We start from the raw sequence: 21,711 nt of genomic DNA on the forward strand, positions 1-21,711 counted from the left end.
AGAAGCAGAGCGCGAGTACGGACAAAAGGGTGCTGTTTTTACACAGCGGGGAAAAGCAATGGGCTACTGCAGGAGGGCGACCAGATCCTAGCTATACTACTCACCGGTCCCCGATGCAAGCAGACCCAGGCTTCTCCACGTTAGTTTCAGCAGCTGGCAGGTTCAGAAGAGCCGGGAATGCCTCGTCGTCGTGTAGAGAAAAAAGACGTCCCAATCGAAGAAACCTGCACAGTTTTGTCACCACAGCAGGGCAACGGAGCGGCCGTGTGTATCTGAGCCAAATGTACACTACTCACTTCAGACTTGGGAACGCCAAGTGTACGAAGCGTGTGAGAGTGACAAGGACTCGAAATACTACACAACCTGCCGGCGGTTACAGAGCAGGACTCCCGTGTAAGCTGGTCAGTCAACTGGATGGCCCAGAGACGCTTCCGAAGGCTTATTGGCAGGAGATGATGAAGTCACCGAGAATAGCTGTTCCTGCTATTCCAAAGGTCGAAGCACCAGTACAGGCCTTCTGGTTTGATCAAAGGAGGAAAGGGTTTCACAGGACGACAGCAGTGCAAAGGAGGAGTCCTTCAGCGGGTCACCAGCGATTCCTCGGTCCAGCCTCTTGGTTGCAGGATACTTGGCTCCTGTATTCCTTCGTTCGTGAGAACTCAGGAGATCGACATGGTAGTGGTGTTTCCAGCCCCCTCTTATCCACGGTTCCCTTCGCGCCAAAACGGAGGGGAGCCAATGGGAGATCCGCTCATCAACACACACACCAATCGTGGACCAATCACGGACCACGGTGGTCCCAGGCATTCACACTACCCTAGACTCTCTGGCACCCAGGATGTGTATTGGGACCAGACATCCCAGCCCACACCCTGGAGGCACACAAAAGACATGTAGAAGCCCGCGAAAGCATCTGTGTTTCGCGGGAAAGTACATGCCCCAATAAGGAAGGCCCCGGGTCGCTCGACCTGGGGAAGGTGAAGGGAGCAAGACGGTCAGGGGACAGGACAAAGGAGCCTCGTGGTCTGGCCATTTTGGGAGCCAGGCCACCATTTTGGGTTAAGCAAAGAAAACGTGCTTAGAACGCCAAAAGGAGCTCAAAATACAAGAAAACGATCGCTGCCACCATTCCCGTCCCTGAATTACTTGCACTGATCAAATACAATCCTAAACGAGTATCTAGGGCCTGTAGAAGGCTAGAGACCCAAGAGAGCTGTAACTTAGCTTACAGTGCCCTCTTGTGTCATGTTGCACTAAAGCCGCAACATGATAAAAGAAACTACGGGAAACAGCGTTCCCCGGTACTGACTGTCTTAAGGGCATGTCATTTTCCCCATAAGAAAAGGAGCGAAAGCCCAGAGGAGTGCGGCAGAAGGCTGCACTTCTCTGGCAAAGTCAAGAACAAGGTGAAAAACAACAGCAAAAAGTTTAGGGGTTGCCACATGGAAGGAAAATTACCTACAATTACAAAATCTTTCCTAACAATGGTAGTATTGATTTTCTCATACCCTCGTCCATTGCTATGGATGGCAATTCTGTTTGTTTGATTTTGTTTGTATGCTTCTTCATTAAAATATGGCTCTGTGGTTGTTGTGTGACTCCATTCACCACCACAAAAAAAATGTAAGAAATTATTTTTGTTCACATTCCGTTTATTGCTGAGTTTCTTTTGTAGTTTGGTACTTAGTGCTTTCATCCTATGAAAGCTTGTAGGATTACCTTTCTACGGTAGGTTTTAAGGGGTGAGGATGATTTTGGTCCTCTTAGTAGATTCTGAAGGACTCTGTGATGAAAAATCTTTTCTAAAATATTTTTTTATTATGGGTTCTTCTTACACTATCAGGATTATTAGGAACATTGTTAGCTGTACTGGTAGGTTTTTTTCGGACAACATTTTTGTGTTTTGTGACACTTTTTGATGGAGGAGGTACAGTTTCGGTAGTTGAGACTTCCTTTATTTTGTTCCCTGACTGCATTAGCTGGTTTATACCAACATTCTCTACAAACTCTACAATAGGTGGATGCTTACATTGGGCACCTTTATTTTTATTTGCTCTACTTCTGCGTTCCTTTCTACGGAGTTGCTTTTTGGTAGGCATTCTTTGTTGTCTGTTGAGAAAAAATATATACTTTGGTCTGTTGTCCAATGTATGTGTGCAGTGTGCATGAGTCTGATGGGGAACCTCTTTGTCATGGTGTGTCAACGTGCATTGAACTCTTGCAATGATTTGGTAAGGCTACTTTACTGTTTGTATACTACTACAATGTGCTTCAGATGAGACTACAAAGTGGCCTACTTGTGACGAGAACCATTATTAATAACCGAAATGCCAAAAACTTGCTACAGCAACTTCTTTTCACAATCTAACCTTTCAAGGATTACGTATGTTATTTGAGTACCAAACACACAGGGATTTGTCAGCCACTCTGCCTGTTATTCTTTGTTCAATAAATGGATATTTGTAGGTAGAATGGTTTACAAATCAATGCTTGCTTTGGTGCCCAAAATAAACACATAACCCATGCAGCCTCTTTGATGAGTAGTTACAATATAAAGGTTGTACTGTATTTACTTTTTTGTGCAAGATGACCAGGTTTCTTCGGATATGTCGTCTGCAGTGTAGATGCTGTTTATTCTCAGGAGAGTAGTGTTCACTGCGATTCAAAAAAACAAAATCAATTACTTTGTGTGTTTGCAGCAGTGATGGTACGGCACACATTAATTGTGCTTCTTTCGTAAGAGCATTTAACTTTCATATTTCAACCCAGTGCACATGTACATTTCACTTCACTCTGTGCAGTCTTTGCATGTTACTTGCAATATGGTACTTGAAAGTCCTTCAAAATAGCTAAAACTTTTAAGGGTATGGAAATGCCTTGTTGTTTACAAAGTGTACTATGATATGATATAATATGGCATTTATAATGCATAGCAGAGAGGTTTGTAAGCGATAGGGCATAGTATTAGATGGAAAAACATTTTCTACTTGTAAATTAAAAGCACAATGCTGAAAAATCGGGAGACCCTCAGAAGGAAATGTCACCACCGCAATCAGGAGTGTTTACTATTCTCATACGATCACATTGCAAGTAACATTACTATAGGCCATACAGAGTACACAACTCCGACATTTTCACATATAAAATTGAGTTCTGCCCTAAATAGGCATGTTTGCAACGTATGTACAGGTTATGCGGAAGACAGTAAGCAGTCGTGCGATTTGTGAATGACAAATCAGACATCTTGCACTTTAAAGGGAGAGCGTTGTTATGTATTCCCTATGGACATTTAGCTGCATTATTTTGTCTAAATTAAATCATAAGGGTCCACATGTTCTCTGATTAAAATATACATACCTGTACTCTATACCCATGCATGTGCACATGCATGGAGCTGTATGTAGAAATTCGCAAAACTTGCACAGTAGCTTGTGAAGCTGGTGCTTTGCAATGATATGCGACTTCCATTCAGAATCATCGACAGTAATTTTGAAGTGCGCAATGTTGATGACAAAGCTAAAATTAGCGATGTTCAATGTGATTGGTGGATGATTGTGCGACTGCTTAGTTGTGTCCAATGAGGGACTCGCTTTGGTACTGCTGTGGAAAGGGTGGAAGGACTGGGCAGGAGCTACGTGCCACACGTAGGCAATGCTTGTCCGCTGGTAAGGTGTGTCACATACGGGTTTGTACAGCAAATTCTGCATGGAAAGGCAACTGTAGGCATCAGCCAATCAGATGTTCACATTACTTTTTTGTGTCGAAAGACGGTGCGCACACTGAAGATGGCAGCGGTGGAGAGGGTCAGGGTTTTGATGCTTGGAGACATTTTTGTGCAAGGCTTACAACACTATGCCGAGAGTAGGCATGTGGCACACCATTTCGATGTGAGAGGAGTGGACGTGGTGTGGAGCGCTGACACTGATGCCAATGCTGCGGCAATTCTGCAAGTTTGTAGAGACTTGTGTACAATGAGCCTTCCTCATGTCGTAATTTTGCACTACAGTGCTTGCCATTTGGGATACGTGACTTCACATACTTTGTTAGCAGATTTGGCACAGTTGGTTGAAGCACTCATGACCATCTTCCCAACAACAAAAGTCATTTTTTCTGCTTTACTCCCAAGAGTACAATGTAACAACAATTCTGTTTTCTGTCCAGATCAAAGCATCGGGAGGTGTATCATCAATCGTGGCATGCGTGCATTCATGCTACGAGCTGGTATGTTTTTTTGCAGCCACGATAACATTGCTCCAAGCAATGCGGATTACTTTGAAGGAGATAGTGTAGCGCTTTCTTCAATGTTCAAATGCAATGTTCTTTTGGAATGTAAGGCTTGCTTTAGAGAAGGTTCTGTAATGTTTGCAAGAGTAAAGCAAGGACAAAAAATACAAAAAAATAAATAAAATACCAGATGTCTGTACGGTATCTGGCCCAAAAAAAACTGCTCTTTTCAGAGCCTACCTTAAAGTAGAAAAAGGGGAATAGTACTTTAATGTACCGTCGTCACGCTCTGATCCTGTACATGTCCGCGAACATTGCGGTAGTTTGCAGCCAGCACATATCACCAACAGGGATTCAGGGGTGGAGACACATGTAAATGAGAATGAGCGGAGCTAGGGATTGGTCCATAAAGTTCAGTAGGTGTGCTCTGACCGACGTACTTTAGTAAGACCGTCTTCTCCCTGACAGGAGACGACACAGCCATGGCTTTCCATGCTCGAAAACAGATTATCTGGATTTTGAGAGACTCATGGATACATTGGTTGAAGGTGCATGCAGAAAGCTGCAGTTTATCTACAAATCTCGGATTTCCTCATGTGGAAGTGCACTGGCATGGCGTGCGTGGCATGAGATGGCTGGACTTTGTACCTCTCTGTGTTACGTTACTGACAGAGCTCCTCCAGATATACTGGTCATTCATTGCGGAGGAAACAGTTTAGACCATGTATCTGGAATTTCATTGCAATTTGCAATGAAGGAAGGACTCACGAAGCTCATGGACATGTTTCCAAATTGTCACATACTTTTTTCCCATATTGTACAAAGACAAATATGGCTGCGTTCTTCTGCGTTTGGTCCACAAATGGAGAAAGCGAGACACAATGTGACTAAGGATGTGTGTGCATTTTTAAGAGATGTTGGCATGTCCTCTTTCCACAATGAAAACATTTTGTTTCGCACCACTTTCATTTTCCGCAGGGATGGAGTCCACCTCACATATGTTGGCAATCAGATTTTTCTTCGCAATGTACAAAATGCATTGCAACCTCTTTTGCAATCACACTAACCAATCTGACAATCCGTTTTCACCAATCCACACTTTTTGACCCATACAACACACCACCGAAAGGCTCTTTTCAGAGCTGCCACTTACTCCCAGCGTACACTTCAATGTGTTTGCTCCGCTTGCATCCTCCTTTTTTTCACCTATGACTGTCCACAAACTTTTCCAGAACTCTGCGGAGATCTACGACTGTCACTTCATAGTTCTATTGTTATACTGAGAAAGGCTGCTCTGAAAAGAGCCTTTTCTGTAATTTTTTTTGTTTTTTGCTTAACAGCACACGGCACACTAGGAGAAGAGGCCAAAGGAGGGAAAGGAAGGGACACCAGCCAAGGGGATAAGAAAGGGCAAGTGACCAGAGAAAGATTTAGGGTGAGCTTTATTTAGGTAAGGAGCACATCTTCTGGTGCTCTGTGACTGCAGCCTCAAAAGCACTTCAAAAACTCTCCCCCTTGTAGAGTACTGTGTCACAATATGTGCACACTACTGTCACCTTTGAAAGGTAAGGGCCAACAGCATTGCAAATGGCTTGTGAGGCAGCTGGAGGGAGCCGCTCCCCCACAGGAGTGTTTCTTGTGGTGGGAGGATCAGGCACAGAGGATGTTGTGGAGGAACTCAATCGACTACGCTCTTCACATGGCACCACCATGCGAATGTCCGCAGTGTGGAACGAAGTGAGTTTTTGCTTCATGGTTGTCGTACCAAAACTGTATGCACCAAATCTCCCGCGACTCAGCACCACCCCGCACTGGTTACACTTCACCAGGTTTGCACATGCTTTTGGTAAGTTCCCATAAACGGAAAACAACTGCCACACCCACGACTCCCGGCGAGTGCTTCTAGTGCGGAGTTCCTCCACTTCATTCTTTTCCTCCTCTTCTTCCTCGCTCTCTACATCCTCACCCATATATCTCTCTTCAGGCCCTTGGGGAGGTGGTGGTGGTGGTGGGTTTGGGGGTGCTGCAAAGGCTAATGACCCAACAGCAGCCATGGAAGCCATACCGATTAGTTTCCTAAAGGCAGTACACCTCAATCTGCTATAGCTAGAAGGACAATGAAGATGCGCTCTGGGGTGTGGCCATTTGTAGGGGTCGAGGGGTGTGCCTCGTGACCCTCTTAATGGGTGCGGTCACATGAAGACGTCCTCAACACATTCGCGCCACTAATGAAAGTCCCCTGGATAGCAAATGCACAGAATCAAACGTGCGCATGCGCGCAAGTGTCCTACAGACAGTGTTCAGGTTCTCAAAGTAATTCAAAGTGCGAAACAAGTGAGACAGACAGTTAGGGACAGGCGCAATGTTCGCTATACTTACGTTTGTACTGTGCATGTGCACGCATGCTATGTTCACTGTACGAAGGGTTCCAGTGTCCTTAGGACAACTCCATTTTGTTTGCCTACGAACTTGCTGGCCACCGCGCCTGTTCTACGGACGCCACAATTTTGGCTGTGACCGATACAGACAGGTATACTGTCCTCAACACACTCCCATTTCGCTCATTTATAGCCATCCCGGACATCTGGTGTGTTCTACGAACATGTTTCATCCACTTTGTAAGCGGTACGGCGAGGTATAATGACCTTAGGCCGCCCCTTTCTGTTTATGTACGCACAACTTCACCAGATGGTGCAGACAAACATCAAGTCCATCCTACTTCACATTACTAAGGGAAGGTGTAATGCCTTTACAGCACCCACATTCCATTCCTTAGGGATAGGTCGAACAGGTGCGCTGTTCGCGAACATTTTATGTCTTTAAAAAAAAAAATCCCAACAAACTCTATACCAACAACTACTGTACAAAAATAATATTACACACACACACACCCTTCACTCCAAAGAAATAGCGGGGGAGGCTGATACTGAAACAAATATGGGGGAATTGGGATTCAACACTGGCTGGTTATCAGGAGAAGATTTGTGAGGGGAAGAAGGGATGGATATTTCATCAAAACGTCTCTTTTCTCCTTTAAGGTTTGGGGAGGGTTGACTACGGAATGGAGAAGCGGGGCAGGTACAGGTGGGACAATGGTAACAAACTTTCCCTCTCACACAGTCCTCCACAAACTCCTGTAAACTTTTAAAATTTTCATTCAATATGTCAATTTTCTCCTCAATCCTTTTATTCCAGTCTTCTTCTCTCTCGTTTGTTACCCTTTCTTCTTTTCTTTCCTGGTCTGTACAAAAAAGTTACACATATGTCAAATACCTACAAAATACTGGTCATTATTTTGCATATGCACATCAATGTCTACCATTATTGTCGCTGTCCTCAGACATTACCCCATGCGGAAAGTTCTCCTCCAGCCACTCCAAAGTACTAGCCATTTCTGTGTCAAAACTATTTCTGCACCACATACCAATATAAAAAAATTCACACATAAAACAAAATTACCTCCACTCACTCTTTTCCTGTAATCTCCCTTCGTCCTACTGCGTTCGTCCTCTATCGTTCCAAGCTGCCGAGTTTCTGTGCAGTGATTACCATGGAGGCATCCTTTTTTTATGGTTCCATCCATTTCAATCCACATGGTTATTGATTGTGTCCTTTTCTTTTCATACCTTTAGGCTCCCATATTTACTTATTACTACTTATATCTTTATGCCCTTCGTCTACGTTGCACACTTTTTGTGTAAGACAATAGTACATTTTCAGATACCCCCCGCCTCTTTGGGTAGTGTTGATCCTGTCTGCCCTTGTCCGCAAACAGGCACTCAGTCCGTCCCTTTCTAATATCAATAGGGAGGGGGTTCTGTATGTTCTATGTCAAATGTATATCAAGTATAGTAGATTACACTACATATCTTCCAAAATCACATAATGACAATGCATATTCTGCACAACTACTTCATTGCCACAATGTCATGATTAAAATCCCCTTCCAAAAACCTGTACAATTCACTACAAAAACAACTTTGTTAAGGGGACGTTATGGTTAAGTTGCCATCCCAAAAACCTGTAAAATTCACTACAAAAAAAAAACTTTGTTGAGGGGACGTGTTATGGTTAAGTTGCCCTACCAAAAACCTCTGCACTCACAAAAAAAATAATTTCACCCTTCCCTTTATGCTTCAACTTAAAACCGAAAAATCCCTGAAATTCCCCAGTTATGGTAAACTAAGCCCCCAAACCTGCCACCACCCCTGTGCACTGCTAACACTAACACCCAGACCATGAAGATGTCATCTCAAATGTCACTGATGACATCACTGATGACATCACATGTTTAGCCCCTTTGTTTTCGTTCCCTGCCATATATATATATCATCGAATCCTCATTAATATGCCAAAGTTGATCGAGAGAAACTCTTGTTTAAAATACAAGAGATAGAAGAAGCTCTACAGGCCATCAGTCAAAGTGAAGAAGGAAAAGCCATCCGGTTGATGAAATTAAGCTGAGAAAACAGCAGAAATTTCTGCGGGATAAAGATGACTACGAGAAGGGGAGAGTATTGACATTTGCTAAAAGGTTTGACACCTTGAGACAGAAACTCCCTAAAGTCACGCCCAATGCTGAAAACGACATGCCCAGCGAACCATCATCCTCGGATATCGACAACACAGAAAGCGAAAGCGAACAGCCCCAGAGAAAATTGAATTTTTTAGAAGAAATTAGACTTTTAGGAATGGGTGGCAGAAGCAACAACAGCAAAAAACCAAAGGAAGGGGGCGAGGAAAACCAACCAAGTCGCGAGGACCAAAAAAACAAGGAGGAGCTACTGCCATAGAGATCGCAGCAGCAGAGAAGACAGACAGACAGAAAAACATGCTCTGGGACAAAAAATGTATGCAAGAACAAAGTAAAATACCAGACATGTCTATCATCAATCTCACATCACGAGAGTTTACCCGCGAAGAACAATCTGTTCTTAGGCTGGGCCTCAATTTCTGCCCCACGTCCCCCTACAAATACGCTGAAACTAGAATTGACTTCAATAAGTGTATGCGTAAAATCCGGCTGAAGAAGTTCTTTGCCATCAATCCACCTAAACATAGAAAAGATGAACCTCTGAGTGGCTATACCCCTGTGACAATTGGCGACTCACACATATTACGTGACCTTATCCATCTCGAATCAGAATGGCCGTTGATCCCACAGCAGAGATGAACAATAAACTCTTTGAGTTACTCACTAAATGGAAAGAGAAAGGCTTGCTTGATGAGGATATATGTAAATACCTACATCCGCAATTCCCGGTGATGCCTACTATTTATTTCCTACCCAAGGTACACAAAAATAAAACTAGACCACCAGGAAGGCCTATAGTCACGTTATGTGGTGCACTAATTGAAAACGTATCTAAATTAGTGGATGAAACCCTAATTAAATTTATTACCACTTTACCTTCATATCTACGTGATACTAAGGACTTCCTCAACAAAATCGATGGGATACCTTGGGAAAAGTCTTATATGTTAGCTACACTTGATGCGGTCTCTCTTTACACATCTATCAAGCACATGGATGGCCTGAAATCATGCGAGTACTTTCTAAAAACCAGATCACTCAACTATTTCGAACACGGCAAGATGATTCTGGAAATGATAAATTTATGCTTGACAAATAACAGCTTTTTGTTCAATAAGAACTTTTTTACTCAGTTGCAAGGTACAGCTATGGGAACGACTTTTGCTCCCCCATACGCCAATCTTACTATGGGCTGGTGGGAGAGTTTAAAGTTTGGACAACTACAAATACTCACAACACAGACAAGGTTGTACTTTGGTTACGTTACATAGATGACCTCTTTGTCATCTGGGATGGGTCTATTACTGAATGGTTGGAGTTTGTCAAAATACTTAACATCAATGAATTTGATCTACAGTTCACTGAGTCCCATAGCAAGACTGCTATCGTCTGCTTAGATATTGTTGTTACTGTGGTACAAGGTGAATTAGTGACAGAACTTTATCGTAAACCAACCAGTTCTAACACACCCCTACATGCAAAAAGTAACCACCCCACAGCTCTGAAGTGGAGCATACCTTATGGCGAATTCATTTGCATAAGACGCAACTGTTCCCAACTTGAAACTTTTGATAAAGAGTGCGGAAGCATGGCTTTAAAGTTCTTACAAAGAGGCTATCCCAAGAAAGTGCTGGAAAGAGCGTATAGCAAGGCACGAGAAAAAGACAGTTCTATCTTGTTGATGTCTAAAGTCTCAACAGCGACTAGCTTGGAAACAGGAGACACCAGATTAATTCTAACGTATAGCAAGGCTTCATATAATATACGCCATGTAATGCATAAACATTGGCATATATTGAAACAAGATGAACATTTACGAAGCATTCAGGGTAATAATATCAACATCACCTTCAGACACTCTACCTCATTCCGGGATAGCCTTGTATCCAGTTATATGAGTCCCAAGACTGTCTCAGCAGGCCAATGTTGGCTCGGTGTCATTCCAGATGGTTTTCAGAAATGCATTAAATGTAAGGCGTGCGAATTTGCCAAAAACACCAAAAACTACCTCCATCCCATACTACACAAAAACATGATCATCAAATCTCATATCACTTGTGAAACTGAGTATGTTGTGTATGTGCTCACTTGTCCATGTGACAAATGGTACGTTGGTAGTACTATTGGCAAACTGAAATTTAGGACACTCCAACACATAAGAGCCATCAAGAATATTGGTCCCACGTATCCGATGGCTCTACATTTTCAGGAAAAACATGGAGGTAATCTACAAGGCTTCGCCTATTTTGGGATACATACAATTCTGAAGGCACCGAGAGGAGGCAACCGGGAGCTGCTCCTTAGACAATCTGAGACAAAATATATTTTGGACTCAGAAACTAAGAAACCGAAGGGACATAACCTGGATGAGGAACTTTACACCTTCCTGGGCACTTGAACAAGGAGTCTGTATTTATACCATATTTTATGATGAAGATACACTGTACTCAGTTTTTTATGTGTTCCTTTTGGTACTCCCTTTCTTCCATTCTCTATAACTCTTTGCCATATTTTTTAACACAATTCGTAGTTCTATCAGTTAGTCTCACAGCCAAGGGTTTATATCATGCTACCTATTGATATTGTATAAAGGTTTCTATGTTATATTTTGTTTACACTACCTTTGTTTCCCACATTAGCTTGTAGGATATAGAGTCTATCAATTCAATATTTTAATGACAGTAATTGAATGAATTTTAGATTCTCTCTACCCCTAGCTATCTAATTTTAAACTTTTCTTCTTTTTTCTTACATAGGGTACAGCAATTCCATTGCTGCGTTATTTAGGAACATTAGTTAAACCTGCAGTTGCATTTTATTATAGTGTACTTAATATGTCTTTTCTCCAATACACATACAGCCAGCATATAATTTTCTGTGTTTTTACCACTAAGGTTTTATCTATTGTCGCAGGCATGCATTTTAATTGCACTATTATTCAAATGACAGTGTTTTTTTTTTATTAAATACTTAGGTACTGCATGCACTAAGCACCTTATATACCTTCATAAAGGATACCTTATCAGCTGCTATATTGCTATTTGCACTTTACCCATCTGGGTAAGCTATTGCAATTTTGCACATAGGCACTTGCACTTTATGCATTTCTATACGTGGTATATCCATAAAGCTGCTTCTTTATGCACTGAGCACTTTATTAGCAACAGACAGACTTCAGCTTTATTACACAGGCAGTCTAAAGGCATTTGCACTTTAAATAGGTAATGCCTAGATCATAAGTAATCGTTTGGACAAGTACTCCAATAACCCACACATATTACGTACTCCAATAACCCACACATATTACGTTGTGATATTGTTCTTTGAAATCTGCATTTGAATTTTTGGAACAACAATTTTCACCTTGCCAAGTAACCTGGTTTGCGACAAACACTTGTTTTAAAATTAACTGGCCATTTGTTCGTGCACCTACTATACAGTTCATACACGTGTTTGATGTATAAACTAATGCGGACATAGTTCATAATGTCCGAATTAAATAACATGGTTAATGACTAGCTCTATAGCAAGAGCAGACTCAACACGTGGAAATCCCAGCATGAAACTAACAAAAAATGTGTTGCATTTGCAAATTGTGAACATAATAATGTTTATTGTGTATGTTCTATATGCTGAGAAAAGAGAAACACTATTAGTCCATTTAATGTTCTTAACAAATGTGTTTTCATGCATTTTAGTGTATTTCACACGACCCACTTGGGTTCACAACATGTTTAAACATGGCGGATTTTGTGCAAATGCATGCTTACAATTGTGCATGTTACTCTATCCATGCTCACCATAGAGAGCGCGCAAGGTTTATATGTCCTTCTTTTGTTTCTGTACCCTAAACGTGATCAAGCGGTCAGCTTTGCCGTGAAACGCGTGGTTATCGTCCACTTTTCTTCTGTCCATGGCATCAAATTGATTAAAGAATATTTTGGATGCTTGGAGCTTCGTTGGTCTTCTTGAAACTCTGGGTCCAGTGTGGAATTTCTACACGGGTCTGTTTTCTGGAGGGCACTCCAACAGCTTTATACCTAGGTACAAAGCAACTTCATATATATATATATATATATACATATATATATATATATATATATATACATATATATATATATATATATATATATATATATATATATATATATGTACATTCAGTAAAAAAATGTTGTTAAAGGAATGTTATACTTCACAGTGAAACCAAACACCACTGCACATTCCTCCATTATGGTAAGCTAAGCAACCATAACTCCCACCATCTACGTGCATTTCCAAGACTTACACCCAGGACATCAAAGATGGCATCACAAATATGTTGTGTGTGGTGAGGGCCTAGCGCCTTGGATGCATGGCTGGAGTGTAAAGGGAAGAAGGACTGTCCCTGCTTTACTGGGGCATGGCCCTCGCTGTTGCTGGCAAAGCGCATGTGCCACATCCTGCCCTTTAAAGCATGGTGGCCATGGAAATGTGAGAATTAGCCATTTAGGTGTCGAGGGTGTGCCTCACAGGAAGGGCCGGTACTATCTTTCCCCATTAGTCTGTGTAGTGAGAGTGGCAAGCAGACATGGAGGGACGCAGAGTTCTAATAGTGGGTGATACCTTTGTGCAAGACCTGTACAGGTATGCCGCGCAAAGAGGCATGGCTGCTAATTTTGCATTGGAAGGAGTGGAGGCTTTCTGGGGCACTGTCTATGAGGGCAGTTTCAGTGGTAAGGTTGACCTTTGCAGATGTGTGCCTTCTGTCGGTACTGTGAATGTTGTTGTGTTGCATTATGGAGCTCTACATTTGGGGTACTTGTTGTGTGCACGTTTGCTCCATCGCCTAAAGAAGTTGATGGAAGAAGTGATGCAGATTTTTCCCACTGCCATGGTGGTTTTCTCAAGCATACCACCAAGTTGAGAATGGGACCATGCCGGTGTAATTTGTCCCCAGCCAGAGGCCGCAAGGTATTTCTTTAACAGAAGCATGTGTCAAGTTATGTCCACTGCTAGGATGTTATCCACTGACTATGACATCATTAATGAGTGAAATTTGCCCTGGTTCCATGCAAATGGCATTTTTTTGACCAACATTGGCAATGCTGTTTTGTTTTACACTGTGCACAAAATGTTGAAGGCAATCCTGTAACAATGTATGGAGGCAAACAAAAGAAAAACTCAGATAAAGAGCAAAACAAAAGGTTCTTTGTAAGCACGAAAAAATGCACAAAATAACCACAAAAAACATTTTTTAAGAGGGACCACTAAAGACCCAATCCCCTAACCTCCTTCACACTTCTTCCCCCCCACCACTCCCTCTTCCTAGCACGATAACTCTGCAGATTCTGCGGTAGTTTCAGGATTACACGTGCAACATCTGGCCCTTTTCAGGATGGTAGCCATGGAAATGGGACTGTGGAGGCTAAGCGATTGCTCAATAAGGTTTCTGGTTGTGGTGTGTACGGAAAAACTGTGTCAGAAGGTCTGTGGTGGAAGTGTGTAAGGTAAGGGGCAGGCATCCTGTTTGTATGCATGCACTGTATGTACTTATTTGAAGTTGCTAACATACACTTAGTGTTGCATTTGTGCGATCATTTTTCAGAATTTTGTAGTAAGTGGGATGCTGCGGAAAAATATTCTGTGAAGTGTACAAGGTAAGTGGCAGGCATCCTGTTATGAATGCAATGTGTGTATGATTTGATATTGTATGATATGCCATTTATAGTGCGCATATACCCAAGTATTTCGAAGGCGCAACGAGGCAAGGGAGGGGAGACAGACAATGAACCTACTAGGCCAGGTATCACTCAGATCGCCCAAGTGCATGGGGAGGGGGAGGAGAAAGTGCAGTACATGGGAAGAAGAAAAAATGACAGTAAGTAGAAATACAGCCCCATGGTGGCAAGTGCAAGGATAAGTGCAGACATCAGGTGGTGGTGGAACTGCTAGGGATACAGAAAACCGTACCCAAGTGTGGGGTTTGCAAGAAAGCCAGTGCAGGGGTGCGACTTATGGGGGGAGATGGCCTGGGGCCACGATCAGAGGGTGGCCAGGTAACCAGTGCAGAATCAGTTTCAGCCAATAAGTCAGCAGGGGAGAGGAGGAGAAAAAGCAGAGGCAAAGAGAAAGGTTTTGAGTTGCTTCCGGGAACCGGCGATGGTTCTCCTCAAGTTTCAGGGAGACAGGGAGGCTGTTGCAGAGGGAGGCGTCAGCCGAAGAAAGCGATCTACCACCAACTGATTACTTGCAGAAGCAAGTGACCCTGAGGGAGTTGGAGGTGTATGAGGGACTAGCCCGAGCAGGGACATATTTAGGAAGTGAGAATTGCAGGTATTGCGGACCCAGGGCCCAGAAGGCCTTGTGCATAATGCAGAGGGTTTTGACCTTATTCGTCGCAGCTACTGGGAACCAGTGCAGACATTTCTGTCCTGGAGAGATACGCTCCCTGGGCTTGAGGGTATGGTTTAACTGGTTGTCATATGTGCTTGGGTAGTCTGCATTGCGCTGATTAGTAAGTGTTGTACTGCACTATGCAGTATTGGTTGTATGCACTTACTAGAGTGCTGGGAGCAGGACTAATGTTGTCAAGATTTTGTTGTTTGGTTGCCAGTAATAGAATGCTTTGTGAAAGGAAGTGGGTAGCGGTGCCAAACGCTGTTGTATGTTTGTGGATTATGGGAACTGGAATATGTCTGCTTGCATCCCTGTATTATGGTGCGGCGGTTGGGTGTAAGTGCCAGTGGCTATGTTGCCTTTGTGAATTCTGGCACATGGCTACATGTTCTCCTGCATGGCTCTGTTATGTTGTGGTGGGTGTTGTCAAGGTCTAGACTGTTGGTTGCATGGCTGAAGGCCGTAGGCCACAGGCCATGCACCCAGGAGCCTGGGCCTTCACCACAGCAACAACAACATAATGTAGCCATGCAGTTGTAACTCTGCATGTCTTTGAAGATGGGGACCTTAACACATTGGTTTTGGAGGACATTGTAGTCTTGGTAGAACAGCAGAAGTGAGCTGCTATGCGTACATTAGCATATGGTTTAGGTCATTGCACGTGTTGCACATTAGGTAGTCCCATATGATCATTTCCGTTTGCTAGGATTTGCCCTTTGTAAGACCCTTCCTTTGTTGCGTTGGATGCCTGGCTGGAGCCCTTGCACCGACAAGTATGTCCACTGGTTACAAGTAAGTGTCACATTGTTGGGATGTGTGTGTAGATTGGCTGCATTGCTTACATTGTTGACTCCATGGGTGTGGTCATTGTTAGAACATCTTACAGTTGTCAGTGCATGGCTGGAGATGTTGCAGTGAGCAGTCCTGCAGCGTGTCCACTGGGTGCAGTGTTGGAATACTGTCTATATAGCAGAGGTTACGGTTGAAGTGGATTTTATATGTGCTTGGGTAGTCTACATTGCGCAGATTAGTAAGTGTTGTACAGACTCTGCAGTTTTGCTTGTATGTAGTTACTAGAGTGTTGGGAGCAGGACCAATGTTGTGAAGATTTTGTGGTTTGATTGGCAGTAATACAATTCTATGTGAATGGCAGTGGGTAGTGGTGCCAAACAGTGTAGTATGTTTGTGGATTATGGTAACTGGAACATGTTTGCATGCATCACTGTATTACGGGGTGGCAGTTATTATTATTATTATTATTATTATTATTATTATTATTATTATTATTATTATTAATAATTAATATTAGTTGGGTAGAAGTACCAGTGCCTATGTTGCCCTTGTGAATTCTGGAATCTGGCTAGATGTTCCCCTACATGGCTCTGTTGTGTTGTGGTGGGTGTGCGAAAGGCCTAGATTGTTTGGTGCATGGCCAAAGACCATAGGCCATGCACCCAAGAGTCTAGGCCTTCACCACAGCCACCACAACATAATGCATGCATGCAGTTGTAACTCTGCATATACTTGAAGTTGGTGACTTTTACACAATGGTTGTGCAGGATATTGTAGACTTGGTAGAACAGCAGAAGTGAGCTGCTATGCGTGCATTAGCATATGGTGTAGATCATTGCACCTGTTGTACATTAGGGAGCCACATGTGCCCATTTGTGTTTTTCTATGGTTAGGCCCTTATAAGACCCTTGCTTTAGGAAGTGCCTTAAGATATTGCATTATGAAAGGAAGTGCTCAGCATCACACATGTAAAATATGGACAATGTACAGAGCCACCTACATACTGTTCAGCACACTGAATGCAACTTTATGCAGCCATACATGCAAACATGTGACCGTGAGCATTTAAACATAGGGTCTACTATGGTGTGTTGTGGTGTTGTGTGTGGTGAGGGCCTAGCGCCTTGGATGCATGGCTGGAGTGTTGTTAGGAAAGATTTCTTAATTGTGGGTAATTTTCCTTCCATGTGGCAACCCCTAAACTTTTTGCTGTTGTTTTCACCATGATCTACACTTTGCCAGAGAAGTGCAGCCTTCTGCCGCACTCCTCTGGGCTTTCGCTCCATTCTTACGGGGAAACTGACATGCCCTTAAGACAGTCAGTACCGGGAAACGTTGTTTTCCGTAGTTCTTTTATCATGTTGCAGCTTTCACGCAACCTGACACAAGAGGGCACTGTAAGCTAAGTTACCGCTCTCTTGGGTCTCTAGTCATCTACAGGCCCTAGACACTCTCTTTGGATTGTTAACGAACGGTGCAAGTGAATCATGGACGGGACTGGTGGCAGCGATCGTTTCTTTGTGTTTTGAGCTCCTTTTGGCTGTTTAAGCGCGTTTCTCGCACTTAGCCCAAAATGGTGGCCTGGCTCCCAAAATGGCCAGACCACGAGGCTCTTTGTCCTGCCCGCTGACCGTCTTGCCCCCTTCACCTTCCCCAGGTCGAGCCGACCCAGGGCCTTCCTTATTTGGGCGTGTACTTTCCCGCGGAACACAGATGCTTTTGCGGGCTTCTACAGGCCTTGTGTGCGCCTCCAGGATGTGGGCTGGGATGTCTGGTCCCAATACACATTCTGGGTGCCAGAGAGTCTAGTGTGTCGTGAATGCCTGGGACCACCGTGGTCCGTGATAGGTCCACGTATGGTGTGGGTGTTTTGTGAGCAGATCTCTCATTGGGTCCCCTCCGTTTTGGCGCGAAGGGAACTCTGGATAAGAGGAGGCTGGAAACACCACTACCATGTCGATCTCCTGAGTTCTCACGAACGACGGATACAGGAGCCAAGTATCCTGCAACTACGAGGCTGAACCGAGGAATCGCTGGTGACCCGCTGAAGGACTGCTCCTCTGCACTGCTGTCGCTCTGTGAAACCATTCTGCCTCTGATCGAACGAGAAGGCCTGTACTGGTACTTCGACCCTTTGGAATAGTGGGAACAACTATTCTCGGCATCTTCATCATCTCCTGCACGTAAGCCTTCGGAAGCGTCTCTGGGCCATCCAGTGGACTGACCATCTTACCCAGGAGTCTTGCTCTGTTACCGCCGTCAGGATGTGTTGTATTCCGCATCCTTAGCACTCTCACACGATTCGTACACTTGGCATTCCCAGGTCTGAAGTGAGAAGTGCACATTGGGCTGAAATACGCACGGCCGCTCCGTTGCCCTGCTGTGGTAACAAACTGTGCGGGTTCACTGCGTTTGGGACATCCTCAACTCTAACTTCTGCTGCCGTGGAATCTACACGACGCCAAGACGTCCCCTGCTCGTATCTGAACCTGCCAGCACTGAAACTGATGCGGAGAAGCCTGGGTCTGCCTGCATCGGGGACCGGTGAGTAGCAACGCTAGGAACTGGTCGCCCTCCTGCAGTAGCCCGTAGATTTTCCTTGCTGTGTTAAACAGCACGCCTTTTTCGCACTCGCGCTCTGCTTCTGTCCGCAAGTGGAGGCCGCGCTTGAGTAGCGGAGATCTGTTCGCCCTCCTTTGTTCACCGCTCTGAACTGCCTGACTTCCTTGAAGAGACTCCCCTTGGCCCATTGGCACCAGCGTGTGCAGGTACTTTTGAGCACAAGGCTCCACTCTTCATAGGGCTTGGACTTCCTTCTAGTTAGGTGGCCTCTGGAGGCGAACTGGGTCTAAACGATTACTTGCACTGCCTGTTTTCCTCCCCATCTAGGTGGTCTGCATATTTCATGCTTCTAACTCTTTAGACCCTTCGGTAATTGTATATATATTATATTTGATTGTGATGTGTTGGTTTACTTGAGTTTTATTGTGATTCTTTGCTATGGTCAATATTGCAAAGGCCTTGTAATAAATGTGTCTATATTTTTAATATAACACCTGCTTGGAGTAATTTGTAAGTGTCCTTGCTTTGGTTGCTCATTGCGGGCTTTCAGTCACCCTCACCCCTCTTGAGACCTAGTCTTGACCGCCGCGATCGCTACGTTGATTGGTCTGGCTTGTGCAGAGGTTACCCTGTTCCAAGAAACTAGGCTGGCCTACTGAACCTCTACCCCTCCAGGACAGAGTTCAGAAATCCATCTTAACAAATTGGTGTACAGCGGTGGGATACGACTGATGGTATCCAGTGTTGCGCACGAGCGAAGGCATTTCAAGTTATTCCTACCAGGACACGAAGTGAATTGTCGTAGTATAACTTTTAAAAGGCCATAGTACTATCTAACAGTATGGAAACAAATACCTTGTTAACTTTAAATGCTTCTAAATCTGAAACATTGAAAAAGATGTGTGCGGAGAGAGGTGTCTCCTCTCAAGGCACCAAATTGGATATCATCCAAAGAATTGTGGCGTTGCAAGAAGTGAAGCTTGACGCTATAACTTCCGAGGACAGTGCAGAAGGAGGTGGGGCTGCTCTCACTGGTAGAACCGATGGTTCTGCCGCTGCATTGGTCCACCGCGACCACAAGGACAGGGAGGATGAGATGTCTAATGTTTCCTCTACCAGTTTCGATGGGGAGGCCATGCTTGAATTCAAGAAGCAAGAGCTGCTGTTAAGGCAGAAGGAGCTTGATTTCAGTATGGCCAAGCTAAAAATCGAACATGCAGAAAAATAGAAAGATGGGGATCACCAGTTGGAACTGGCCAAGCTTCAGGTTGCAAATGGATCCAAGGGTCCTGGACATGGGTCTGGGGCCTCCTCTCATCCACGGTCTCCAAAAGATCTGCTCAGTGTGTATGAGAAAAAGAATGACATTATAGACTGGCTGAATACGTTTGAGTATGCATGTGAAGTTCAACAAGTTGACAATGCTGATAAGATTGCCTAGTTACTCAGCAGACTGCCCCATTCTGGCTGCAGTGCCATTATGGAAATGTCGAAGGCTGAGCGAGCAGACTTTGCAATGTTGAAGCAAACTCTCATTTTAAAGTTTGGAAAGACTCCTGCCCAATATTTAAAACGATTCCGAGAGTATAAGAAAAAAGAAGGTGGTACTTGGGTGTCTTATGTAACCGAATCCTTAAAAAACTTAACTGGCTGGGTCGAAGGTTATAAGGTTTCTACCTTTGAAGGCATGATAAGTGTTGTCATGCTGGAACATATTTTTGCATCTTCTTCCCGGAGCTTAAGCAGCCTTTGGCCGATTCAAAGGAGATAGATCCTAGGAAGCTGGCCATTGCAGCAGATTTATGGGTGTCACATCGAGTGTCCCATAAGGACAAAACTCATCCTGGTAAGCAGGAGGAAGAGAAAAAGTCCAAAGATAAGGAGGGTGGAGAATCTGATAAATCTTCTTCTCAAAAGGGCCACAAAAAGAAAAATAAGGGTAAGACACAAGAGAACTCACAGGGTAGTGGAGGTCAGCCTCCGAAACAGAACTCTGGTTACAATAAGCCTCCCTATGTAAACAGACCCAATGGATCTTGTTTTGCTTGTGGAGCAACTGACCACGTGAAGGGGGATCCCCGGTGTAAGGTTAGACCTTTGGGGGTCCACTCCGCTAATCTGGCCTTCTCCTCCTACGAGGAAGAAGAGATTACAGGAGCATCCTTCTCCTCAGACTCATTTCCCAGCGGGATAGAAGCTGAGGTAGTTTTAGTTTCCCTGGGTTCCTGGGAGCCTAAAGTCGCAGAGGCTTATGCTAGGATTCCAGATAATACCAAGCACTACTTTAAAGACAGTGTGCTGATCAATGGAGTAGATACTCCAGCTCTTAGGGATAGTGGGTGCAGTCGAACTGTAGTGGATTCTACCTTGGTAGACTCAGAGGAAGTTGCCAGAGCTACTCTGATGCCCACTAAGTTGGCTGACGGCCCACCTCGCATGTTTCCAGTAATACCTGTAAATCTTACTTTAAATGGTACAGCAGTCAGGATTCCAGTGAGCATTCAGAGAAACGTCCCAGGAAAGGTCTTGTTGGGCAACGATCTCAGAGCTTTAGGGCTCGTAGGAGACACTGCTGACAGACCCTGCACACGGTCTCAAACACAGGCAGCATTGGCCAAGACCAATACGCTGCCCCAGCCAAAGGGGAAACCCAAGGCTAAAGGAGTCCGAAAATCAAAACGAGGGAAAGAAAATATTCCCCCGAACTCACCTACCACTGCGGTGGAGGAAGTTGGTCAATCGCCCGAGCCTGACGAGGAGGCGGCGATACCTGAAGTATTTGACCCCAATGACCATCCTGAACTAAAAGACTTGTTAGTAGAAGGTGGTCCTGACCGGGAAGAATTCAGTAGAGGCCAACGTGAATGCCCATCTCTGGAAGGCCTAAGGAGACAGGCCTGCTCCCAGCTTGAGGGTGAACCTCCTGGGATGCATCGGATTTATTGGGAAGGTGGACTCCTGTATAGTGAGCCCACAGAGTCTACAAAAGGAGACCATAGGAGGTTGGTGGTTCCCCTTGCTGTAAGACCCTTCCTCCTGCAGCTGGCCCATGAAGTGCCCCTTGCTGGTCACCTTGGTATTAAGAGAACCAAGCAAAGGTTATCCATGCACTTCTACTGGCCCAAGATGGGGGTGCAAGTAGAAAGTCACTGCAGGAGTTGTGCCTCCTGCCAGTTATCTGGTAAGGGTGGCTCAACAATCCAAGCTCCATTGGTACCACTCCC

The sequence above is a fragment of the Ambystoma mexicanum genome, chromosome 9 (assembly GCF_040938575.1).
Source record: "Ambystoma mexicanum isolate Mex_15411 chromosome 9, UKY_AmexF1_1, whole genome shotgun sequence".
Classification (NCBI taxonomy): domain Eukaryota; kingdom Metazoa; phylum Chordata; class Amphibia; order Caudata; family Ambystomatidae; genus Ambystoma; species Ambystoma mexicanum.